This window comes from Scardinius erythrophthalmus (genome assembly GCF_964197995.2).
Source record: "Scardinius erythrophthalmus genome assembly, chromosome: 8".
Lineage (NCBI taxonomy): Eukaryota > Metazoa > Chordata > Actinopteri > Cypriniformes > Leuciscidae > Scardinius > Scardinius erythrophthalmus.
The window spans coordinates 22526431-22550796 of record NC_138228.1 but is presented as its reverse complement, the minus strand read 5'-3'; positions in this window follow the sequence as shown (position 1 = coordinate 22550796).

Sequence of the window (24366 nt, the reverse complement as noted above, 5' to 3'; positions counted from 1 at the left end):
TATTGGATGACCAGCTGACCTTCACAGACCACATTTCAAAGACAGCCCGATCATACAGGTTTGCACTGCACAACATCAGGAAAATCAGACTTTTCCTAAATGAGCATGCAACACAACTTCTCATCCAGACCCTGGTCATTTCTAGGCTTTGTGACGAGCGTCCTCGAGGGAATCAGCGTCGCCCTGGCAACAGACACAAAACACCTGCACGTCCTCACAGCGGGCTGATCGGTCACAGCTGCACCTCATCAGCCCACAGCTACAAGAGCAGCACGCGCTGAGCAGACAGGGAGACTCTGGTCTCGAGCTGAATGTATTGCTGGACTAACCTTTCTCTCTGTTCCCTTCAGAAAGCAGCGAGTGACCGACAGCCCATCACGTTTGGAGCACGTTTGGACACCCACTTTCATTTTGGATTGAACACTGCAGAGCACTTGGAGCACCAGCCATCACTCACCGGATCACCGTCTTCCTTCACCTTTTATTTCATCACTGTAAATAAATCCACCCTCCGGGGCCCTTTCACTAAGCCTGCCTTGTCGAGTGATTCTTCACCCCGTGACAGTGGTGGAGAATGCGGGCAAGTGCGTGAAGAATCACCGTCAAGTTCACCGCCCCAACCTTAATTTTTTCTTTTTTTTTCTGTGTGCACTGCAGGATACGGAAAGCGGCGCACTCGTTCCCCACGATGGAGGACGTTCTACAACGCCTCACGGAGGTGAGCATCCGCCAGCAGCAAATTGTAGAACATCTCGCCACTCGCCAGGGAAGAAAGGAGGAAGAAATAACCACCATCCGTGCCGCCGCCGCCGCCCAGCGCGTTCCGCTACCTGATCCTCGTGCTCAAGCAACCCGTCTGCTGCCGAAGATGACGGCCGAAGATGATGTGGAAGCTTTTCTGCAAGTCTTTGAAACTACAGCTCAAAATGAGGACTTGCCCGAGGACGATTGGGCACGCGCGCTGGCACCACTTCTCACCAGGGAAGCCCAACGGGCTTATTTTTCACTTCCCTGGGAGACCGCAGAAGATTATAACGAAGTCAAGCGTGAAATCCTGGCGAGGCTCGGCCTCTCATCCATCTGCGCCGCCCAACAGTTTCATGAATGGGAATTCAAATCCCGCGTGCCAGCCCGTGCTCAAGCCGCTGAACTCAGCCGCATCGCTCATCATTGGTTGTTGGAAGGCAATCCCTCTGCCGCTCAGGTAGCGGAACGGGTGGTGGTCGATCGGCTCCTCCGTGCTCTTCCCCGTCCAATTCGGCAAGCTGTTGGAATGAAAAATCCTACCAACACTCTGGAGCTCGTGGAGGCAATCGAGCTGGCGGATGCCATCCATCACCGTGAGGCTGGGGATCGAGCGTTGCCGTTTCCCCGGAGGGTGGTCCAGGAGCGACGCCCGCTCGAAGGCACCTCGCGACCAGTCAGCAGGCCGACGGTTCCCCCGCCGCGAGACGAGCCCATGCCCAGCGCTGAACCCGGAACACCGCCGCGTGCGTGGCTGGCAGGCTGTATCGTCCACCAGCGTGTACCATCGGGAGCCCCTGAAGCGGACGTGGTCGTGGATGGGAGACGTTTCCGGGCCCTGCTGGACTCCGGCAGTGCGGTCACCCTCATCCAGTCTCGGTTATGTGCCCCTCGAAGCGGCGAAAAGAGTTTCCTGCCGATTACCTGCGTACATGGAGACACTCGCCAAGTGCCAGCCCGGAGAGTCACCATATCGTCACCTCAAGGCACCTGGCCGGTGGAGGCTGGCTTAGTAAAGGACCTGCCGGTGGCCGTACTGCTGGGGAGAGACTGGCCGGGCTTCGACAGACTGCTCACCGCCGCTACTCAGCCTGCCAGCCCAGAGGGGAACCGTCGACGACGGAGGCGGCCGCGTGGACCACGCCGCAGACCAGCCCTATTGGCCTCCGACAGCGGGAGAGATGGTGAGTCCCCCTCCCAGTCTTCTAATCCTTTCTTTGATGTTTATCAACAGGCCGCAGGAGGGGGCTCATTCGCCAAGGAACAGCGGGAGGACGATCGTTTAAAGCACTGTTGGTCTCAAGTGCGGATCATCGATGGAAATGACGTCCTCCCACGGCCCCATCCTCTCCCGTATTTTGTCGTCGATAATGGCCTGCTGTACTGTGTCGCACAGTGGAGGGGGGAGGAGAAAAAACTACTGGTGGTACCCCGAGCGAAGACCGAAACTATCCTGGAGCTGGCCCACTCCCATCCCATGGCAGGTCACCTCGGGGCAGCCAACACCACCCAGCGCATCCGCGACCGTTTCCTCTGGCCGGGCCTGGAGGCCGAAGTAAAGCGGTTTTGCCAAGCCTGCCCGACCTGCCAGGTCACATCGCCCAGGACTCCTCCCCCCAGCCCGCTCATCCCGCTGCCCATCATCGAGGTGCCCTTCGAGCGGATCGGAATGGACATAGTGGGGCCGTTGCCAAAGTCTGCCCGGGGACACGAGCACATCCTAGTGATCGTCGACTATGCCACCCGGTACCCAGAAGCAGTTCCCTTACTCAAAGCCACCGCGAAGTCCATCGCCCAGGAGCTGTTTCTGTTGGCCAGCCGAGTCGGCATCCCCGCGAAGATACTGACTGACCAGGGAACACCGTTCATGTCCCGGCTAATGGCAGATCTCTGCAGGCTGCTGCGGGTGAAGCAGTTGAGGACCACGGTCTATCATCCCCAGACGGACGGGCTCGTGGAGAGGTTCAACCAGACCCTTAAGCAGATGCTGAGACGTGTGGCGGCGGAGGATAAGCGGGATTGGGACCTTATGATTCCCTACGTACTCTTCGGGATCCGCGAAGTACCCCAGGCCTCAACTGGCTTCACCCCCTTTGAGCTCCTGTTCGGCCGCCAACCACGTGGGCTCCTCGACATCGCCAGGGAAGCTTGGGAGCAGCAGCCTGCCCCTCATCGCACCGTCATCGAGCATGTACGACAAATGAGAGAGAGAATCGATCGAGTGATGCCATTAGTCCGGGAACACCTCAGCAAAGCCCAACAAGCCCAGCAACGCCATTACGACCGGGCAGCCCAACCACGGGAGTTCCAGCCGGGAGACCGCGTCATGGTCCTGGTCCCCAGCTCGGCCTGCAAGTTCCTGGCTTCTTGGAAGGGTCCATACACGGTGTTAGAAAGAATCGGGCCAGTCACCTACCGTCTAAGGCAACCTGGTCGACGCCAGACAGAGCAACTCTACCATATTAACCTCCTAAAGAAGTGGGTGGGGACCCGGGACCAAGTGGCGGCCCTCAGTCTCACCGATCCCGTGGTTGTAGACGTCAACCCCCATCTTTCGGCTGCCCAGAAGGCGGAGCTGCAGCACCTGGTCAGTCAGTTCCAGGATGTGTTCTCGACCCAGCCCGGGCAGACCAACGTAGTCCAGCACGACGTCAGGACACCCCCAGGAATCGTCGTCCGGCAACGGCCCTACCGTGTCCCGGAAGCTCGTCGGCAGGCTATTTAGGAGGAAATCCAACAAATGCTAAAGTTGGGGGTAATAGAACCATCCCGGAGCCCGTGGTCCAGCCCCATCGTAATGGTTCCAAAGCCGGATGGCACCCTCCGCTTCAACGACTTCCGCCGCCTGAACGAAGTCTCCGAATTCGACGGGTACCCCATGCCTCGGGTCGATGAGCTGCTGGACCGTTTGGGAAGGGCCCGGTACATCAGCACCTTGGACCTCACCAAAGGCTATTGGCAGGTACCACTCTCTGAAAATGCTAAACCCAAAACTGCTTTCTCAACCCCCAGTGGCCACTGGCAATACCGGACCCTTCCCTTCGGCCTGCACGGGGCCCCCGCAACCTTCCAAAGAATGATGGACATCATCCTACGGCCCCATCAAGCCTACGCAGCTGCCTACATCGATGACGTCGTGATCCACTCCGAGGCATGGGGAGAACATCTGGAGCGTCTGCGGAGGGTGCTTTCGGAGCTCCGGCGGGCTGGACTCACCGCCAACCCCCGAAAATGTCATCTAGCTCTCTCTGAAGCCAAGTACCTGGGTTTCCGTGTCGGGCGGGGCCTGATACAACCCCAGGAAAAGAAAGTAGAGGCCATCCACTCCGCCCCGAAACCCCAGACAAAGACCCAGGTACGAGCTTTCTTGGGGTTGGCAGGGTATTACCGGTGTTTTATCCCCAACTTCTCCTCTTTAGCCGCCCCTCTGACAGACCTGACCAGGAAGGGGCAGCCGGAGAAAGTATGCTGGACCCCAGAGGTGGAGGAGGCCTTCGCCCGGGTCAAAGAAGCACTGACGTCGTCACCGGTACTCCGCGCTCCAGACTTTAGCTGCCCCTTCCTGCTGCAGACGGATGCCTCCGACACGGGATTGGGAGCCGTCCTGTCCCAGGTCCAGGAAGGTGAGGAGCATCCGATCATCTACATCAGCAGGAAGCTGTCCCCGGCCGAGAGGAAATACGCCGCCGTCGAGAGGGAGGCCCTGGCCATCAAGTGGGCAGTCCTGGAGCTCCGGTACTACCTCCTAGGCCGCAAGTTCACCCTGGTCACCGACCATGCGCCTCTCCAGTGGATGGCCCGCGCCAAGGACACCAACGCCAGGGTGACTCGCTGGTTCCTAGCGCTCCAGGACTTCCACTTCGAGGTACGACATCGGGCCGGGGCCGCAAACGCGAACGCTGATGGCCTCTCACGGATATGGACAGCTTATGCAGGTCTGTCAGGGGTCATTTCCCACCCTCCCCGTATTTCACCCCTACTATCTCCATACGTTCACAGGACCAGAACGACGCTTAGGGGGGGGATATGTGACGAGCGTCCTCGAGGGAATCAGCGTCGCCCTGGCAACAGACACAAAACACCTGCACGTCCTCACAGCGGGCTGATCGGTCACAGCTGCACCTCATCAGCCCACAGCTACAAGAGCAGCACGCGCTGAGCAGACAGGGAGACTCTGGTCTCGAGCTGAATGTATTGCTGGACTAACCTTTCTCTCTGTTCCCTTCAGAAAGCAGAGAGTGACCGACAGCCCATCACGTTTGGAGCACGTTTGGACACCCACTTTCATTTTGGATTGAACACTGCAGAGCACTTGGAGCACCAGCCATCACTCACCGGATCACCGTCTTCCTTCACCTTTTATTTCATCACTGTAAATAAATCCACCCTCCGGGGCCCTTTCACTAAGCCTGCCTTGTCAAGTGATTCTTCACCCCGTGACAGCTTGACTACTGCAATGCTTTTCTGGCTGGACTTCCATCATGTGCAACTTAACCTCTACAAATGATTCAGAACGTTGCAGCTCGTCTTGTCTTGTCGTCTCGTGGCCCATGTCACTCCTCTGTTCATCTCTCTGCACTGGCTGCCACTCGCTGCTCGCATCAAGTTCAAGGCATTGACGCTTGCTTACAGATCTATCACAGGCTCAGCTCCCTCCTACTTTCACTCACTCCTATGAGTCTACATCCCTACCAGAAGTCTATGATCAGTCAACGAGCGACGTCTCGTGGTTCCATCACAGAGAGCCACAAAATCACTTTCCAGAACATTCTCATTCACAGTTCCATGCTGGTGGAACGCTCTCCCCACCCTCATCCGGAATGCAGAATCCCTGGCAACATTCAAAAGACAGCTGAAAACCCATCTCTTCCCTGAGCACATATACAAAAAAAATACAAAAAAATAAAAAAATATATATATATATTCTTTCCTTTTCCTTTAATCCTCCCTTATCGGATTTATGCTACTCTGAACAATGCCTGAACTTCGTATTTTGAGCACTTCTTGCGTTGTTTTTGCCTCTTCACAATGACTCGCATAATTTAGCCCTAATTTGGGGACAAAAGTCACTTTGGACAAAAGCGTCTGCTAAATGACTAAATGTAAATGTAAATTTAGAATGTTACAAAAGATTTCTATTTAAAAAAAATATCTTTTGAACTTTCTATTCATCAAATAATCCTGAAAAAAAACAACCAATCAAACTTATTAATTCTCGTGTGCGTTATTAGAGCATTACATTTTTAGCACAAATTCATCTGTCACTTGGTTGAAACCAATTACATTAGATGCCAACATGTGTGACTAATCCTCAAAAACCATTAACAAAACTAATTAATTTGATGATGTTGGTTATTTTTATAATGAATTTTTTACAATTTATTTAAATTAATTAAATTATGATTAGCCTACTTGTCTATAAATGACAACAGCTCTAATCTAATCTAATCAAACACTGACTTATTGACCCATTTACCGTTTAATAAATACATTTGGGCCAAATGTATGAAATATCAATATGTAGGCCTATCAAATGTGCTGGGTCAAAATATACAGTAACTGTGTAAGGTCAAATGTAAAATCTTAGTTCTGGAGCGAAACATTTGTACATATGCTTTTCTTTATATTAAGTCTGTGAATAAAAGGTTATTTGTGGATGACATCAAGCTGTAAAAGTTTCTGTCTGTATAAGAGTGCACAGTTAATTTGTGAGCTCTGTAAAGTGTAGAAACTCTTGAGATGTGCCACTGCGCACTGCAGTTTTCCTCAGACGAGCGATTTATTATTGCAGTGTGGCCGCGCAGAGGGCAGTCGGGCTAGTTAATGCTCTTCATAAATGTCAGTGCATAAATCTTCTGTACTCTATAATGATATTCACAGAGTTTGCTATGTTGCCATTGCCACTTTGATGCTGAGACACACATATGTTTAATGTTACCGAACTTGCTGTTGCTAAGTTACCACCAGCACATCAGCAGTAACACATAGTGTGTATGCGGTATGCGCTGACACTGGTTTCCTCATGCAGCGCTCTATAGCAAACACAAATACATATGGATCTGTGTGATGATGCTGATGTGATGATTAAACAAGGGAGCCTGAAACCCAACAGTCTGAGGTTCAAACCCTTTATTGCTTCTTTAATTATATACATGAAAATAATATTGCTGTCTTAAAGTTTTAAGTACAATAAACTATTACTGTAAAAATTACATTAAACTGACTTAAAACAAAATGATCTGAATTATAAAAAAATTTGCTTACCTTATTTTGATGAGTTAAATCAATAAAAAACAGATGTTGTCATACCTTATTGATCAAATATTTTTTTACAGTGCATATGCTGTCTTTATTTCAAATAAAATGAAAATATTAAATCATTAATTCAATATTTAATTAACTGGACTATTTCTATATATTTTAAAATAAATTTCTATAAATTTTAAAATGAAATTTCCAGCAAAAATAACTTTATAATAATATATGCATTGCACTCAAAGATAATAATAATAATAATAATAATAATAATAATAATAAATATATATATATATATATATATATATATATATAGGCCTAAATTTAAGTATGTAAAATATATCTGAATTGCATATTTTAAAAATCCATCTATTGGATTACACTGATTTAACAAACACAATTAATTAACTTAATGTGATGCTGTCCCTAAGGACAGCCTTTGGGACTGTCCAAAGTCAGGTGCTGTAGTTCGAGGGTTAGAGAGGAGTTAGAAAGGTATGGCATGACAAGATGGATTCCGGTACAAAAAGAGATAATTTATTAACAATCCAAAGGTAATCCGTGCAAAGTACAATTTAATAAAAAAAACATTATCAGTGCTTATGTGGCAGCACCATACCCTTTGCAGATTAAGCACAAAGGAAACCGGCTGGAACAGCCCCCATCTACAGTAGGACTCACATATGTGCTCTAGTGACAGCGCAAACCACCAACCCTCCTTAATCAGACTCAGAGGAACCCTCTGTTTAAATAAGCAATCTTCCCGCCAAACGGAAATGGGAAGAACCATTTGCGCAGGGTAGCCTTATTCTAATAATGCCCATTACATCAATGACATTAAAACAACCACATCTTTTCCACAGCCCAATAAATACAATGAGTGCAGCTTTAAGCAAAGTAACTGTTACCATAATAAACATACATTAAACAGAACAAACATCACAATCCCCACATTGCCCCCTAGTTATGCAAAATGGTATGACCGCTGCTATTATAAGCGCGTTACGCGCGCCATCGGAACGAGCAGGACACAGCAGAATCAACAGGTAAGCACAAAACAATACCACACCACAAAGCTGCATCATTTAAGTTACCAATAAACAGTCTGTAAAAACCAATAGACTCCTTGTGATATTACACTTCAGCAAGTGCTAAAAGTAAACAGTCAAAGAAATGGAACTTACATGATGTATGTTACTGAATGTATGTCTTGTGGAGTTGCTAACCTCCATAGAGCTGGTAAGTCCCGCCCCTTCCGTAAAACCCCGCTGGACCTCAAAGTTGAAAAACCGTCAATGCAAGTGAATGGGAGAAAATAATTATTTTCTGATCCCGTTTGAATTGTGCCATGAATTGAACATATGTTGTCTGTGAATTTTTTATATAACTTTTCAAGTTTGACAGTATATGGTATGATTCTTCGGCTAGCAGTTGTGGAAAAGACATAACGAGAAAGACTACATATCGCCTATGTGACGTCACCCCATAAAGTTGATTTACCCGTGGTTTTCACCAACCTCAACGATTTTGTCCTCTCCCTGAAAGACGGCGGTGAAGTGCACCAAAGACACAGCCATGTTTAGCGGGATCCGTGAGCTAGTCCGTGTGCGAGTGGTGTTGATGTTTCAAACGCGTCGAAAGCAGCGAGGAGTTGTAGTTGCTCGTATGTGTGTATTCTGGCTCAAAACACTCAGGCATGACGGCGTTACGTTACGATTATAATGTAAAACTATAGAAAAAATGTCAGACGTTAGCTTCAGTAAAGTTCGCTTCATTCATTGAGAGAAAAGGTATGATGTCGCATGTGTGCCTTCTGGGTTTGTAGTCTTTGTAATTACGTATTTTCACAGTCTTCTACCTCAGCAGTTTTACATCAAGCTGCGACTTTCTTGACTTTAAAATGCATCTTTTAAATTGACAAACATCATATGTGTAAATCAGGGCACAATTCAAACGAGATCAAAATATTTGTTGTCTCTCGCCATTGACTACCATACAATATTTTTCCGAACTAAGGTCCCATGGTGGTCGACCGGAAGGGGAGGGACTTAGGCTCTCTAGAGGTGGTCGACCGGACTTATGGTGCGTTCTATTATTGTCAACGAAGCGACTCGGACCTCGGATATGACGTCACTTCAACGCTTCAAGCGTTCTGGTATGTTTTGCGCGTCCGAGTCGGAGAAAAATGGACGCCACCCGGAAAGCTGTTGCTATGTAGCTCTGGCCGAGTACCAGGCGCTCCAAAATAAGTAGCACTATGTGCTTCACCTAGTAACTAGTTTACCTTCTGTTAGCAACGCTAGCCACATTAGTAACACCTGTTTGAAACAAGGCTTCATTCAATATTGCACTCACAACAAGACCGATTCCCACACCCACAGGCAGTGATACGGACGCAGTAGACGAGTGATTAAAATTTAAATTTAAACAACCAAAGCAGTACACAAACAATGAAAACAAGTCACACAGGGCGCAGCCATCTTGGATTCCGTCTCGGAATTCTTGCTCGGTGTCCTCACGGTTGTCCAAACTTCCGAGCGGCAAAATCCGAGGAAAGGGGGCGTGTTGATGCGTGTTGCTAGGCAACGTCTGTCTTTCTAGTCGGAACTCCGACACGGATAAATAATAGAACACAGCATTAGGCTCTCTAAAGCCTAAGTCCCTCCCCTTCCCGTCCTCCCCTTCCTCCCCTCCCAGACTATAAACCCAGAAGGCGCACATGGGACGTCATACCTTTTCTCTCAATGAATGAAGCTAACTTTACTGAAGCTAACGTCTGACATTTTTTCTGTAGTCTTACATTATAATCGTAACGTAACGCCGTCATGCCTGAGTGTTTTGAGCCAGAATACACACATACGAGCAACTGATCTTGTGACGTACATGATGGGAGACGAGAGATGTAGTTCATTGAGCGATTTTCACATAAAACTAAACGTTACTCTTCTGTTTTATGTGAGCTGCGACTTTCTTGACCTTCATAATTACCTTTTAAATTGACAAACATCATATGTGTAATTCAGGGCACAGTTCAATGGCACTCTGGTGATGACGTCATCACAACTCTTTGATTTTATTTAAATTTTTAATAATTTTTAAAATGCATTTATGCAAATTGCTTAGAATTGGCATAAAATATGGTTAAAATATGTCTAGCCATGGGACAAGTAATATATTTAAATGATATGAAATATAAGAGATAATGCATATGTTTATTCAAATTATGAGATTGAAACAAATTCATAGATTTATTGATGATAAATATAAAGTTGGTTATTGTATGTTTAAAATGCATTCAGTTCATTAGAACTATTACAGAAATCCTAACCGTTTGACAAATATGCATCACAATAAGTTTACTAGTTTTTTTGTTAAAACTGTAATACAAATGGACAGAAATTTATGCAAGCTAAATACATTAAGCTTAAATTTAGGCCTAAATATTTTTTGAGTGAACTTTGATTTAAAATTTATCATATCGTAAAATAAAATGTTGGTCATAATGCAAATGATAAGTGGCCTTATTAATGCAAAATTTATATTTCTGTTCCCCCAAAGTCGAGCAGTCCTGCTTTACGGCTTACAGTCTCAACAGCCCAAACATATGTGATGGCTGTATAAAAAAACAAAATATACATATTTTTTTTTCTAGCTTTTTTTCTTCAAGTCTGATGAAAGAGCGAGAAACAAAGAGAGTCAAATATGTACAGACATCTTTTCAAAAACTCTTTCAGTAAGTGTCAGGACTATGGCAAACAGATAAAACACATCTCCAGCTTCACTTCATCACTGAGAGTGTTTTTTCAGACTCGAGACATTATGGCTTTGTTCCAAAACCTAGTGAGCTAGCTGCCTACATAGACAGCCTTTTAAGATATCTTGAGCATAAATACTAAAACATGCTGTCTTCTAAGATTACTTCTAAGCAATATAATTGTTGATTATAAATGTACTTACAATGCATTCAATTCCAAAAATGATAAATAATAATAATTCATGATTTTGTGGTTAATCAATTTCAGTTGAGTGTCAAGGATCATGTAGTCTCGCGTAGCCAGACCTTCAGACTGACGGCTGAAGGTCTGGAATTCATAGCAGCTTTCTTTGGCCAAGGCCCGCCCATAAGGCCGTTTGACCGACATGTCAAACAACCAATTACAGTTCGTTTCGTTCAGCGTCACGTTTCGTTGCGTGGAAATGTCCCCACAACAACAGACCGGCGTGCAACAAGTCAGTCAGTATAGAAAATCAAAGAAGGAGAAGAAAACAAGCAGTAAGTCATTGATCTGTTCGTGCACCTATAACAACAATGGCGTCTGCATTACCACATCTGATCAAAACACCGAGTAAATCAGTAGGAAACGCAATTACACGTCTGCGCTTTGTTTCCCGGCGGACCGAAAATAAACGCGACACTCGCGCCCCCCGGAAATCCGATAAAATTCAACAAATCAGATGACGACTTTGACATTCCTGAAGTGTTTCCAGTTAAGTGTACCATATGCATCAGACGTTTAGCCAACGTTCCGTGGGCGTGAAGTCTGAGGCTGAGACATGGGCTGAGACTAAGGATCATGTGACATTGGCGACTGCTGAAAATTCAGCTTTGCATAACATGAATAAATTACATTTTAAAATATATCACATGAGAAAACAGTTCTTTTAAATTGTAATAATATTTCACAGTGTTTTATTTGATCAAATAAATGCAACCTTGGTGACTTCTTTTAAAAAAATAATCTCAAGCTTTTGAACAGTTTATATAAAACAAAAATCATCATAATAAACATCAATATTACTTGCATATATTTTTAATAAAACATTGTACATTTTTTTACAGATAATTATAGCTAATTAACGATTAGGGCTGTCACTTTTGTGAAAAAATCCTGTCCGATTTTTGAGACATACAGTAAGTGTTCATTGAATCGATTGTAAAATCGATTTTCCATGTCTAAAGACGTTTCCATTTTAAACGCAAAATATGGGCAAATCCACGGACAACTTACAGGCATTAGGACGAACGTAAAGAGGGCGCTTGAGACGCGCACAAGTCTGCAATATTTCTGATGATTTATTGGCGTGAAGTTTCGTACACAGTGACAAACAGGAGTGCAATATTCTCGAAAAACAATAAGCAGAGTGGACTGCCATAGCATGAATGAAAAACATTAGCTCAGTCTTCAACATGGCTGTGTTTACGATTAGAAATGTCAAACAAATTTCGCCTACGTAGGCGATTGTAGATGAGTAGCCCAAATTTGTATCTGAATGCATGAGACTGTCTGCATACCGGCAGAATTCACAGTTTTGTAGTAAAAAGAGACGCATTATGCAGAAAGATAATGTGCTGTTATGCGTGTTTGTCAGAGTTGCTGTATGACGCGCGTTCGCTGCGGGCGTATCGTGACGAGCTGGACGCGCTCTGAGAAAAGACCGTTAAAATCGATTCCCTATTTTCATTTTCGAAACTTGCGTTGGTTGGTCCAATCGATTGTGCAATCGATTTTCGAACGTAAAGTGACAGCCCTATTAACGATATTGAGTTGTTAACATAGCAGCATGCTAATCCCGGTTACTGTATCTCTATTAATGTGACAAATAGAGTTGCTGTGTCTATGTAGTAGGGGTTGAATGACTTAAGATTTTTTTTAAGTCAACATTTATGTGATTAAAGTCGAGTCGACATCGACTAGTCGCTGATGACGTCAAAACGCTGTTTAAAACGTGCATTCACCCGATCAATTTTGAGCGTCCAGATGGTGTAATCAAACGTGTCTTATGGAGCGCTCTCGGAGTATGCATTTATTCGTCATTTTAACTGTGTGGAAACGGTGCCTATAAGTGGACTTCAATGATTTCTTATCCTGTTGCGCCCTCTATAGGCCATGACCGGCGACTAGTCAACATCAAGCTTATTGCAGACAGATAATATTGCATGACAGAGCATTAAAGTAGACTAGTCTGTGCAACCCCTATGTAGAGTGCTCCAAATCACTTATGAGGTTCCATTTGAGTTAGGACGCTGCCGACCAAGGTAGGTTTGGGAAAAAGCCTGCAAAATCTAAATCTGTAAGAATCCTGAACAAACAGGTTTTTCTTCACATTACATAGTGACTAAAGCGTTCTAAAGGCTTATAACTACAAAAATGTGACTTGAATGTATATCAATAAACAGATCATTAACAGAACAACACATAGTAGCCTACCTAGCCTAAAGCATGAATAGCCTATGTAGAATATTTGCCCAAACCATTGTAGTCCGTGTGAATGCCTGTTAAAAATAAATAAATAAAATGTTTTTGCCTTAACAATCTGCTACGTGCCCCGGGAGATTTTTGACGATTGCTTAGTTTATATTCCTGCCGCATTGTTCCAACAACACTGAGCTGAAATCCAGCTCCTCATAAATGCACCATACACCATATATATTCAATACCAGACACAATAAGACATGCTTTTGAATGTAAATGTAAACTTAGTCAGGATAAATTAAGTAAAAAGTCTTATATAGCTAGTGTTTCCTTATCAAAACATAATTTGGCTTGAATAAAATGCATGCTCATTTTGTTTAGTTTCTGTGGTACAAGACTACTGGCTATTTAATAAAAGACAAGCTCTTCGATATGTCCTGGACCAAGTTTCTGTGTAAATAATGTCAACACAGGAAAGTCAAACTGCACTTGTCAAGCCGTTTTATTGGGACTGTTTGGTCTCTGGATCTTGTGGGACATCTGCTCCAGTGAGACTTTCACCATCTCTCTGTGTTTCACACAGCTGTTCTGTCTAAATAATGCTGTAGGGAAACCATCGGACCTCACAAACACACACACACAGCTGACACATTTTACATCTCCACCATCTTAATTTGGCATATGATCAGCATAGCTCAAGAAACTAATTCCTGACAGTCTGTTTAACCCAGAAGCGAAGAACAGGCAAACAAATGCAACTTTTGATGACTGTCACAAATACAATGAGTCAATTTTCTGATAGGCTACTTTAATACAAAGAGATATGCAGTATGCATACTACAGATTTAAGCAACCTAAAGTTTTGTATAGCTTGCAGACACAGTAGTGATAGTTTATTTATTGCTCCTTGGAATCAAACCTATTGAATTTCATTCAAATCCCCTTTTTCTTTTTTAAATCGGTGTGGCATTTTTCCTGAGGTCCCGTTCACTAGAAACAATCTCCTGTGATGTAATTCACTAAAGCCTTGGAGAGTCTAATTTTCAAAACATTTGTCATTGAGCCTGCCGTCATTTGCATACTTCATAATTAGTGATAAAATTCTGCATTGCATTTGGGAAAACGAGATGCTTCTGGCATTTTGCATTTGGTCTTAAGGGGACAGTTGATTTGATAAGCAAAAACAGAGATGAATGAAGTACAGCCACCCAAATCCACTTTTAATGAGCATATTCATCTTTAAATTATATAATAATGGAATAGTTTCTCAATCCCCACTGAAAAAGGCCCTTCAGGTGCAGATAGAGAACACACCCATCTGAAGTCTCTCATGAAGCGCAGTCGCGACCTCTACTGGAAACGCGTGATATTACAAACGCAACACGTGTTTGTATGCTACAGTGTTTCACACTCACAGTGGTTTAGAGGTTCATTGTGCGTTTTGACGGTTAAATTCTTTTTTGAATCAGAATAGGCTATCACATAGATTGAATTATCAGTAAATTAGTGGAAGCATTGATAAACGGACAGTTATTTAATTGAATTTGCGTTCAATAGCTAACTGCTCACTAAGGCAGGCTAGTTGTATAGGCATAATAATAATGTGTCACAAGTTTGGGCCCAAATGTCACAAATGAAAATCATTTAGTCAGCCTCATGTCGTTCCAAACCTGTGATTTTATGTCGTCTTTGGGACACAAAAAGAGGCTATTTAGGCTATCTTTATCATGGATGTGAACGAGGACAGCGTTGTCTAGCTCATCTCATCTGCTGTATTCTGAGGGCAAATACATTAACTTTGTGTTGTAATAATAATAAAAAATACTATCCCTATACAAATAAAAGTAAACTAAATTGCTTCCGCAGCTCGCAAATCTAATGCATTCAAATGACGCATTTAGACAGTCATAGGCCAATGACACATTAGGCCTTCATCATTTTTGGGTGAAATATTGCTTTATGAAAATGCTTATTATTAAAAAGAATGTTTTATGCATATGGATTGAGTTACATTACAGACAGGTTCATCCCAATTCACGTAGCCTACTTGTCGTTTTAAAAATGACATTCAACATAATCAATGCCCACTATTTTACAGAAACACAAAATGATATCAATTACCCTCAAACCGGCTGACTAAATCTCACAAATGTTGATATTCAGATGAAATGACAAAATTAAAAATAGCCTACTATTGTACTACTAGTGTAGCCATTCATCAAAAGTGGTGAGATGAGATTTTGTACCATCTAGAGAAAAATAAATAAACGTGAGGGGGTCATCATTTAACCACGTTACCCTACACTTCACTACACTGTTGAGTACATTGTGCATTTATAGTGTAGGCTATGTGCATTGGGTTCAGTGTGTCATTTGGGACACTCTTGTTCTCGGCTGTTACAAACTCTTATGATCTAAGGTCAGAAGAGGTACCATTGAGATCATGATAAAAATTAGGTGTGATTGGGCTGGCAAGAGACAACACGTAACGGAAGTAATGCGAAAGAAAGATAATTTATTATACATAAGTGAAATAATTATACAAAAAGATGGATAATAGTAATAATAATAATAATAATAATGGTGAATATAAGCTAAATATTTACAGATCAAAAAGATATCAGATAAATAAATAACCCAAGAGAAAAAGGGGACGCAATTAGTGAAGCCAAAGAAATGAAAAGAACAAAACAAAACTCATTCTAACTTGTAATTAAACGAACCTCTAATCTAACTAATAAAAATAAAATAAAGGAAAAAACATCAAATCTTCAGCGTCAAACGCCCTAACTTAATGACTCTAACTAACAAATACAAAACATACAGAGGGTGGCATTCACTTTCTTACCTGGGGTATCTATACATCGAGTTACCTAAGTGTTGTTTTATGTAAGTCACGTGACATTTAACCTGTCCACTTTATTTTTGGTCGAACAACGCCATCAAAAGGCAGAAAAAAAACGTAAATGGAGAACTATCAATACAATATTCAAAACGAGATGGCAACTAAAAACAACAGGGTTACAAAGGTTACAGAAAAAATGTGAGGGTAAAAGCAGAGCGGCAGGAAAACAAGTTGCTTCATCGCGTTCTATTCAGCGTCCTTTAACTGCTGGCGGGAAACTTGATTGGCTGCGGGGGAGGTGATGTCACGCCATTGATGGAAACTGACAGCCCTCCAAGCCAACAGAAGACCAGAGGTGGAGCGAGCCTAAGAAAATGTCAGAGAGAGAGAAAGAGAGTGAGTGAGAGAGCGCCAGTCACGCACAACCACAGGGACGTAACATCGGCGGTTACAGCTGTTCTTATATGACAGTAACTGGTTGCTGCAGTGCTGTACGGTTTTATTATGCTTTCTGCTCACCAGCTGCTGAGAAACAACGCCAGAAACAGCACTGAGACGAGAGAGAGAGTCTGTTTTCCTCCAAAACACGTGCCACCCCTAGAATTGTTTTGAGTAAAATATCTCTAAAGTATATTCCCATTTTTTTAGCACACCAGGGTGACTAGGAACATGAAATTGTCTATGACTTCTTGTCTCACAGAAGTATAAATATGATGAAACGCAAAGGCCAAATTATATAGTAAAACCAAAGAATATAGTTCTGGAGAGATTCTGTATGGAGGAATGGTCTCTGATCTCTTGTCAGGTGTTCTCCAAACTCATCAGGCATTATAGGAGAAGACTCAGAGCTGGTATCTTGGAAAAAGGAGGTTGCAAAAAGTATTTAATAAAAGGGTGCCAATAATTATGGCCAACGTGTTTTGGAGAAAAGCATTTATTTCATAATGTGATTAGTCTGTAGTCTGTACCTCTGTAGTCCATTCAGATGAATGTTGTAACACTTCCAGACTTTCGAAGAAAGATGAACACATTAATATCACGTTTGTTTTCACTCTCGTCGCCCTCTGCTGGGCAAACTCATTCCCAGCACAACGACTAACAGGAGAACAGCTGTTCAACAGACCTTATCACAGCAGCGCCATCTTTGATTTTTAACGGAAATGATGGTGCGTTCAAGTCATCTCGTATAGATCGTATTTACGAGTTGAACGCACATGAACGCCACCACAATGTCGTAAATACCAGTGGGGAGCTCGGGATTTTCTTTAAGCCCCGATCTGTACGAGTTGGGGGCGTGTCACTGATTAACATGGCGGAATACACAATACGTAAAGGTATTTAGCTGTGATATTGTCAGGCTTTTCTATTTACAGAGCAGTTAGCTAATCGCCAACACAGAATATGATAGTATTATAATATAACAATAAAACATATAACGATGAGCTGGCAGTGGCAGACATCCCAAGTCTCCCGGAAGTTCCGGGAGTCTCCCGCATATTGATAGCGGCTCCCAGAGTGGTAGAGAAAACAGAGTGGCGACACTCCCATAGGACTCCGTTGTAAAGCTTTTTGCCGCCTACTTCCGGGGTATGCAGCCTCGTAAAGTTCCCGGAAGTTCGAAACAATTCATTCAACGCGTGGAGATTTCCATTGCTGGCCGTGGAGTAGGCTAACTTCTGAGGTAAGTTTATTAAATTACTAACAATGTTGAATGGTCCACTGTCTATATTTTATCAGAGGCCCTTTATGATGCATACTTATCTTATTTGTATATGCAAAACTTAATTCTATATATTTTTTTATCTTGGTAGACGACTGATTGAATCGGCTAACATTTTGTGGTTAGCTAGCGAGATTATATCTAACTTACGTTATATTTTTAATGTGCAACAATTGACGTTGGAAACAAGCAGTAATGTGCTCAACAACAGTTTATATATCTAATTATAAAAAATGAACCAGTTCCCTGGAGGAGATCTATCAAATCGAAAACTAAAGGAGAAAAACAGACTTGGCCCACGGCCTAAAAAGCTTTTTTTGGCCTTTAATATATTTAATATGGTCGCCGTCATTAAAACATCCACACGCGATTTGCAGGAAAACCTTTGCTCATTTTCAAGAAGTTACAGTAAGAATAACATTTCTATTGTTACTAATTGTTTCAAATGAATAGTTTCTGTAATGAAACAATACATAATTACCTAACAATTCATTATCTATATTACAGTTTAGGCTAATCAAGCAAAAAATACGTGTATCAAATTTGATACTGCAGGTTTATGGGTGCTTTATCCCTGAACTTTCATGTAACATTTCTGTAATGAAATCTACATATTTCCCACCACAATACAACCACACACTATTTTGATGATTTAATTAATGCCTGAAATGCCATCTTAAAATACATTTTGGGTATTCTTTCAATAAATCAATCCAACAACATCCCATAAATGGCCAAGCTGCAGTGTGATTTTTTTTTTTTTTTTTTTTTTTTTTTTTATGTAAGATGGGGTGGCATTGATCATTTTCCAACATGGGAGACCTGACATATGCAAGCACTGCACCAACAATCTTTTCTCACATGTCTACTGTGAAAAGTGTAAGGTGCATCTTTGCCTGAACAAAGCCAGAAACTTTTCACAAAGTGAAATAAAAGACTGTAAAATATTTTATTAAAAAAAAAAGAGAAACTGCCTGAAATCTTCTATAGGATCATTAAGGTTGAATAAAATGTTTATTAAACAGTGTGACTAATTTCTTCTATGAGTAGGGAAACGCATTGACCTACAATACAGCGCTTGTCTACTGATATGTGCTCTGCTGCATGTGGTGGCGGCTGGTGCTGGCGATGGCTGCTGAAATGAGAGGAGACTGGAGGCTGTGGACGGTGTGCCGGGAATGGAGAGGCCAAATACATCCATGGCAACCAGTAAGGTTACATTTTTTTCTCACAGGGTAATTTTTATTTTGGGTGAACTATCCACGATACATATTGTTGCTTTTTTGTCTTGCAATATATTGTGACATGATATATTGTTACACCCCTAACATTTTGTATGCAAATCCTCGGAGAACCCCTGTCCACTGGTTGTTTTGAAGCTGGGTTTACTAATATGAATAATCATTGAATTATATGAAATGGAGAATATTGTTCGCTGCATGTACTATACCGAATTAAATTTTTTTTGTAATATGTGTGGTCCATTGTAGTTTTGATTGGTGCTGGAGGCACCCTCACTGAAGGGGATTTCCTTCTCTTCGGCTTAGGCCGGTGAATGAATATGGTTGGCACAGCATGGTATGGTAGGCTTGTAAGGTCAGTTTCCATTGTACTTCAAATATCATTGAAAAGTCATAATTCTCTACATTTACAAATATGATGCCCTTTGAAATGCTAGTAAGTGATGTCACCTGCGTGAACATTTCTTACATGACATAGTTTTCTGTAGCTGGACCCTGTCATTTGCAGGTTTTGACGGCTGACCATTGCCATCCATTTTTTCCTGCGCTCTTGGTCTTTGGGGAAGCCATATATTTGGTAACCCTTCTCAGAAGGATTGGAGCATCCAAAAGCTGCACAGCAAACCATGGTATGACCACTGATCTATAAAATATTAGTTGTAACCAATGAACATGACACCATTGAACATCACAGAGAGTGGTTGTGATGTTCTTCAACTTCTCCTGAAATTCATAAACTTGATGACCACACACACTTTTTCTTGTTGTCTTTTTCTTGTTGTCTCACTCATTGTTTAATAAAAAAAAAAAATACTATTGCATTCATTCATCCAAGCGTAATGAGTTGTTGTTCTTACATATATTTGATACTTTGTGTATGGGTTAGTCTTAAAATTATCTTGGTTTGTGGTCAACTCATGCCTCATCAGAAGAAAAGGACTGGACACTAAATGCTGAATGGACTGTTGCTAGCTACTCTTAGGGTGACCACCCGCCCTGCTTTGCGTTGTCCCGCACAGCATTTTCACCCCTTGTCCCACACGCCGCATATTGAGAATGTGTCCCGCATTTTCATCCGTCTATTGGTTTTTTATTATTATATTAAGAAAACGTGCATGCATTCTTTTGCCTTTTTAAGAAAGCATTTTATTTCTTCTTTTTGCAGTGTATTTTTTCACCTATAGGCTATTTAACAACGCTTCGTCAGAAGTACAAATACAACAGCCTTTTTTAAAATCCTATACAATGGTTGAAAGGAAAGGAGTAAACACGGTCACTAGTAGGTTGTGACAGCTGTCAATCAAAATGTGGAGCGGTGATTCGTTCCACGTGTTTCCTGTCAGGAAAACATTAAATAAAATAATGTTAAATAATTAATAATTAATTAAATTAAACTATTTAATTCAACAGAATTTATCAACTTGTTGTGGTGGTTTTAATTCACATCCTTTCTAAAAATATGAAAGTTTTTGGTTTAATATATTCTTAATATATAAGACTGTCAATGATCTAATTTCATGTTGTTTTATATTTTATTTGTTCATTGTTTATTTTGTTGGATTTTAATTGGACTTGGTCAGATCTGTTTATAAAATGGTGATCTGCATGATGCCGCTGCCTTTGGGCTCAGTGATGCTGAATTCAAATGACATGTCAAATAAAGACATGTTATGTTACATTGTGATGTAGGCTAATGGTGTTTTCTGGAAAGGACTGAAGAACAAAGAATTTTTATCAGCTGAAAGGCAGAATTCAAATGTTTTTATTAAGTTAGACATTATATAATAATAATAAAACTATAAAGGTAATCAGTCTGAAGGGTGCAGAAACACAGGGGTGGTTTATGTTTTAGTGTTGGAAAAATGTTCCACATCGTCCCACATTTGGTTTGTTTGATGGTGGTCACCCTAGCTACCCTGCTTTCTTAATCCCTCTGTTCTACCGATGCTAACGAACGTGAAGCTTTCCCTCCAAAACGTATCTAAGTAATACTTACCGTATATAGGCTATATAGCTTTCAGTTGTCACCCTACCACTCCAAATGTAAAACTGACATTTAAAAATATGCAATAATAGTCAAACAAGGACTTGTGTATGTGTTTTATTTATATTTACCATTAAATTTCGCAATCTCTGCTGTCAGTCCCGATAGAAGAACATGACAGCGCGACCTGTGTGTGGAACTTTACAGGCTTACATGAACCACGTGACCACCCCGCTAGTGAGTTCAACGAGTGTCGCAACTCTTCTCTCTCTATGGCTCTGGCGGCTCCCTGATACCCGCAAATGAGTTAAAATCTCCCGGAATCTAGAGCGAGCGAGCCAGAGCGCGCGTGCACAGCAGAGAGGGAGAGGGAGCGAGAGACCTTGCGTGTGTGCGTGTGTGCGCACGTAAGATAGAGAGCATCTGATTGGCCTGTTTCGGTAAATCAACCAATCAATTGTCAGTGTGGGCGGGTTTTATCGCTTCTCCCGAACCGAATTAATCAGTTCAGTGTATCTAGAAACAGGAGCGCCATGGCAACGGGAGAGTGCCACAAAAAAACATGCAAAAAACGAAAGTATAAGATACATTTTACGGCAGACTACATGAAAGTGTACCCCTGTCTTATAAGAGTAAAACATAATGATAGTCTTGCACGCTGTAAAGTTTGTAACAGTGACTTCAGCATTGCCCATGGTGGGTTAAATGATTGTAAAAGACATGTTGAGGTGAGTTCAACAAGTTTCATTAAATTCATGTGCATATTAGCCTATTCCTTAGACCTGTTTAAAGCTGCAATGGAATATAAATAAAAGCAGTTTACATGAATAGTATAAGCAGCTTATAAATAGTAAAAGTAATCTACAAATTGTAACATTATGAACAAATAAATGCATAGGCCTATAGCCTATAGAAATTTTGTATTATGCTTTTATATATTTTTTTTGGGGGGGGGGGGGGGGGGTTGGGGGGGTACCTCCCTGAAATGAACTTTTGCAGGTTGGGATGTCTGCAGTGGCCTCATAAATTAATTAAAAACATAAGAATACAAAGTACACCTGATGCACATTTCTTTGTTCTTCATTTTCTAGAACAAGAGTTTAAGAATCTTACTGTATTTTTGTGTAATTAATTAAGAGAAAGTACTCCGCCATCTTGCTCCGACGAAAGTGACTTGAACGCACATGCCGTTATAAGCACGACTTCCCACCTCGTACGTACGAACTTCCCAGGAGGACTTGAACGCACCATGAAAGCCAGTGAGGGATGGACGTAACAGTTACATCTCTTCAGTGGGTTCTTTGTTTAATGTGTTTTTGGATTGTTCTGCTGACGAAACACTGCAAAAATATCTTTCCAAGAAATTTCAGTAGACAAAAATTTCAACATGAGCTGAAGTGATCTAGAAGCTTTATACAGCGGACGCCATTGAAAACTATTCCTAGCGCTGACGTGACAAAAAAAGGCAGGAAAAACTCCAACAACCCAACAGAAGTACAGAAGCTTGTCAAGAACAATAAAACATTTATATATCCCTGCTGAACATGATCAGTTCTGGGATTTTTCAAATAAAACTAGTTGAGACATGAAATTTTGATTTGTGTTTAAATTATTGCTTAGAAGAAAGCTTGGGGTGATACGGGAGACTTAAAACTAGCATACATTTGCATGAAATCCTTTGCCTGTGACAGCGCTCAAGTGTACAGTGTAATGTCATTATACAAATATACCTTACCGCAGAAGATAATAATCAATGACAAAAACCTGTAAAATGAGACACTGTGGCATCCAAACCCGATCCACATCGCAAGAGTCCAAATAAACAAAACCACTGCAGAAATGGGAAAAATTTTATTTATGCATTTCACAAATCCAAATGTTCAGACCAGAATTTAATTCTATCTTTTTTTTTCCAACATAAAAACATTACAGCAACTGTTTTGCAGGGAAATGTGTTCAAAAACATAACCGCTGTGAAATAAAAAATCTAAAAAGGGCAAATGTTTCGGTTGTCTGAAAGCGCACAGTAGGCTAGGTCCTCGTGTTTCGGGTGGACAGTGGTACATACTTGTAAACGTATGGAATGTATTTATTTACTGTACAGACACGCAGGGACAAACCCTGCAGAAGAAACAACATGATTTGTGCTGGGGAAACACCCTAGTCAAAAGAATTTATTTTACAGAGAAAAATAAAACATACTAAAGTTATCTACACAAATCCTTTTTGTAATATATTTTTCACCCGCCTTTAACTTCCCTTTTAAAAACTCAACGTCTCTAAAAAAAAAGCAAGTTAAAACAGTAACTTACATGATTCTTCAACACTCTCCCTCTCTCAATATTTTCTTGTTTCATTTTGTTTGATCAGTCGCATTAAAGATTATGAGGAAGCTTTGAAAATGCTGCATTATTACATTCAAAATCAACGTTAATAGCACAGCATGTTCATGACCATATGGGTGAATCTCATGAAAACCTGTCCGGTCACATTTCACCATAAAATCAAAAAAAAAAAAAATAATAATAATAATAGTGTGCATAACGAAAAGGTAGCCTATTATAAGATGTTTTTGTATTGTGACATACTTTTCATAATAAATAAGCATATTTTTGTCCCAAAATGTCATTACTAAAAAAAAATTATAGTAAAAAAAAATGTATGTGTGTGTATCTATATATATATAAACTTTTTTTTATTTAATAAAATTACTTTTTGTGTGTGTGTATGTGTGTGTGTATTATATATATATATATATATATATATATATATATATATATATATATATATATATATATATATATATATATATATATATATATATATATATATATATATATATATATATATATACACACACACACACACAAAAAAGTAATTTTATTAAATAAAAAAAAAGTTACGTACGTACATATACATTATATATATATATATATATATATATATATATATATATATATATATATATATATATATATAGATAGATAGATAGATATAGAAACATTTTAAAGGACATTTTAAATGTGCATAAAAATTCACTTTTTTTTCTTTCGATTTTGGGGTGAAACGACGTGGCCATGTTCTTGACTGTGTTTGTGAGGTTCACCCTCGTACACTTGGCCCCGTTTTAAGCGTGGGAAAAAAGCACTGCTGGGAGTTCAGGACTCACTCCAGTAACTCTGGCACGATGCAGCAGATGCGTGCGGGAAGTAACAGCGTGTGGCACTGCCTCTTAAAAGACAACAGCCTAAACGAGTGAACAGCATCTGTGCTATTCAGGCTCAAGGCGCACATGCATCCAGCTCTGGGCCACGGATGAAATGTGTGTTGTGTTGGCAGACAATCATAAGCAAAGCCATGCGATGGCAATGTAACAATCTGAA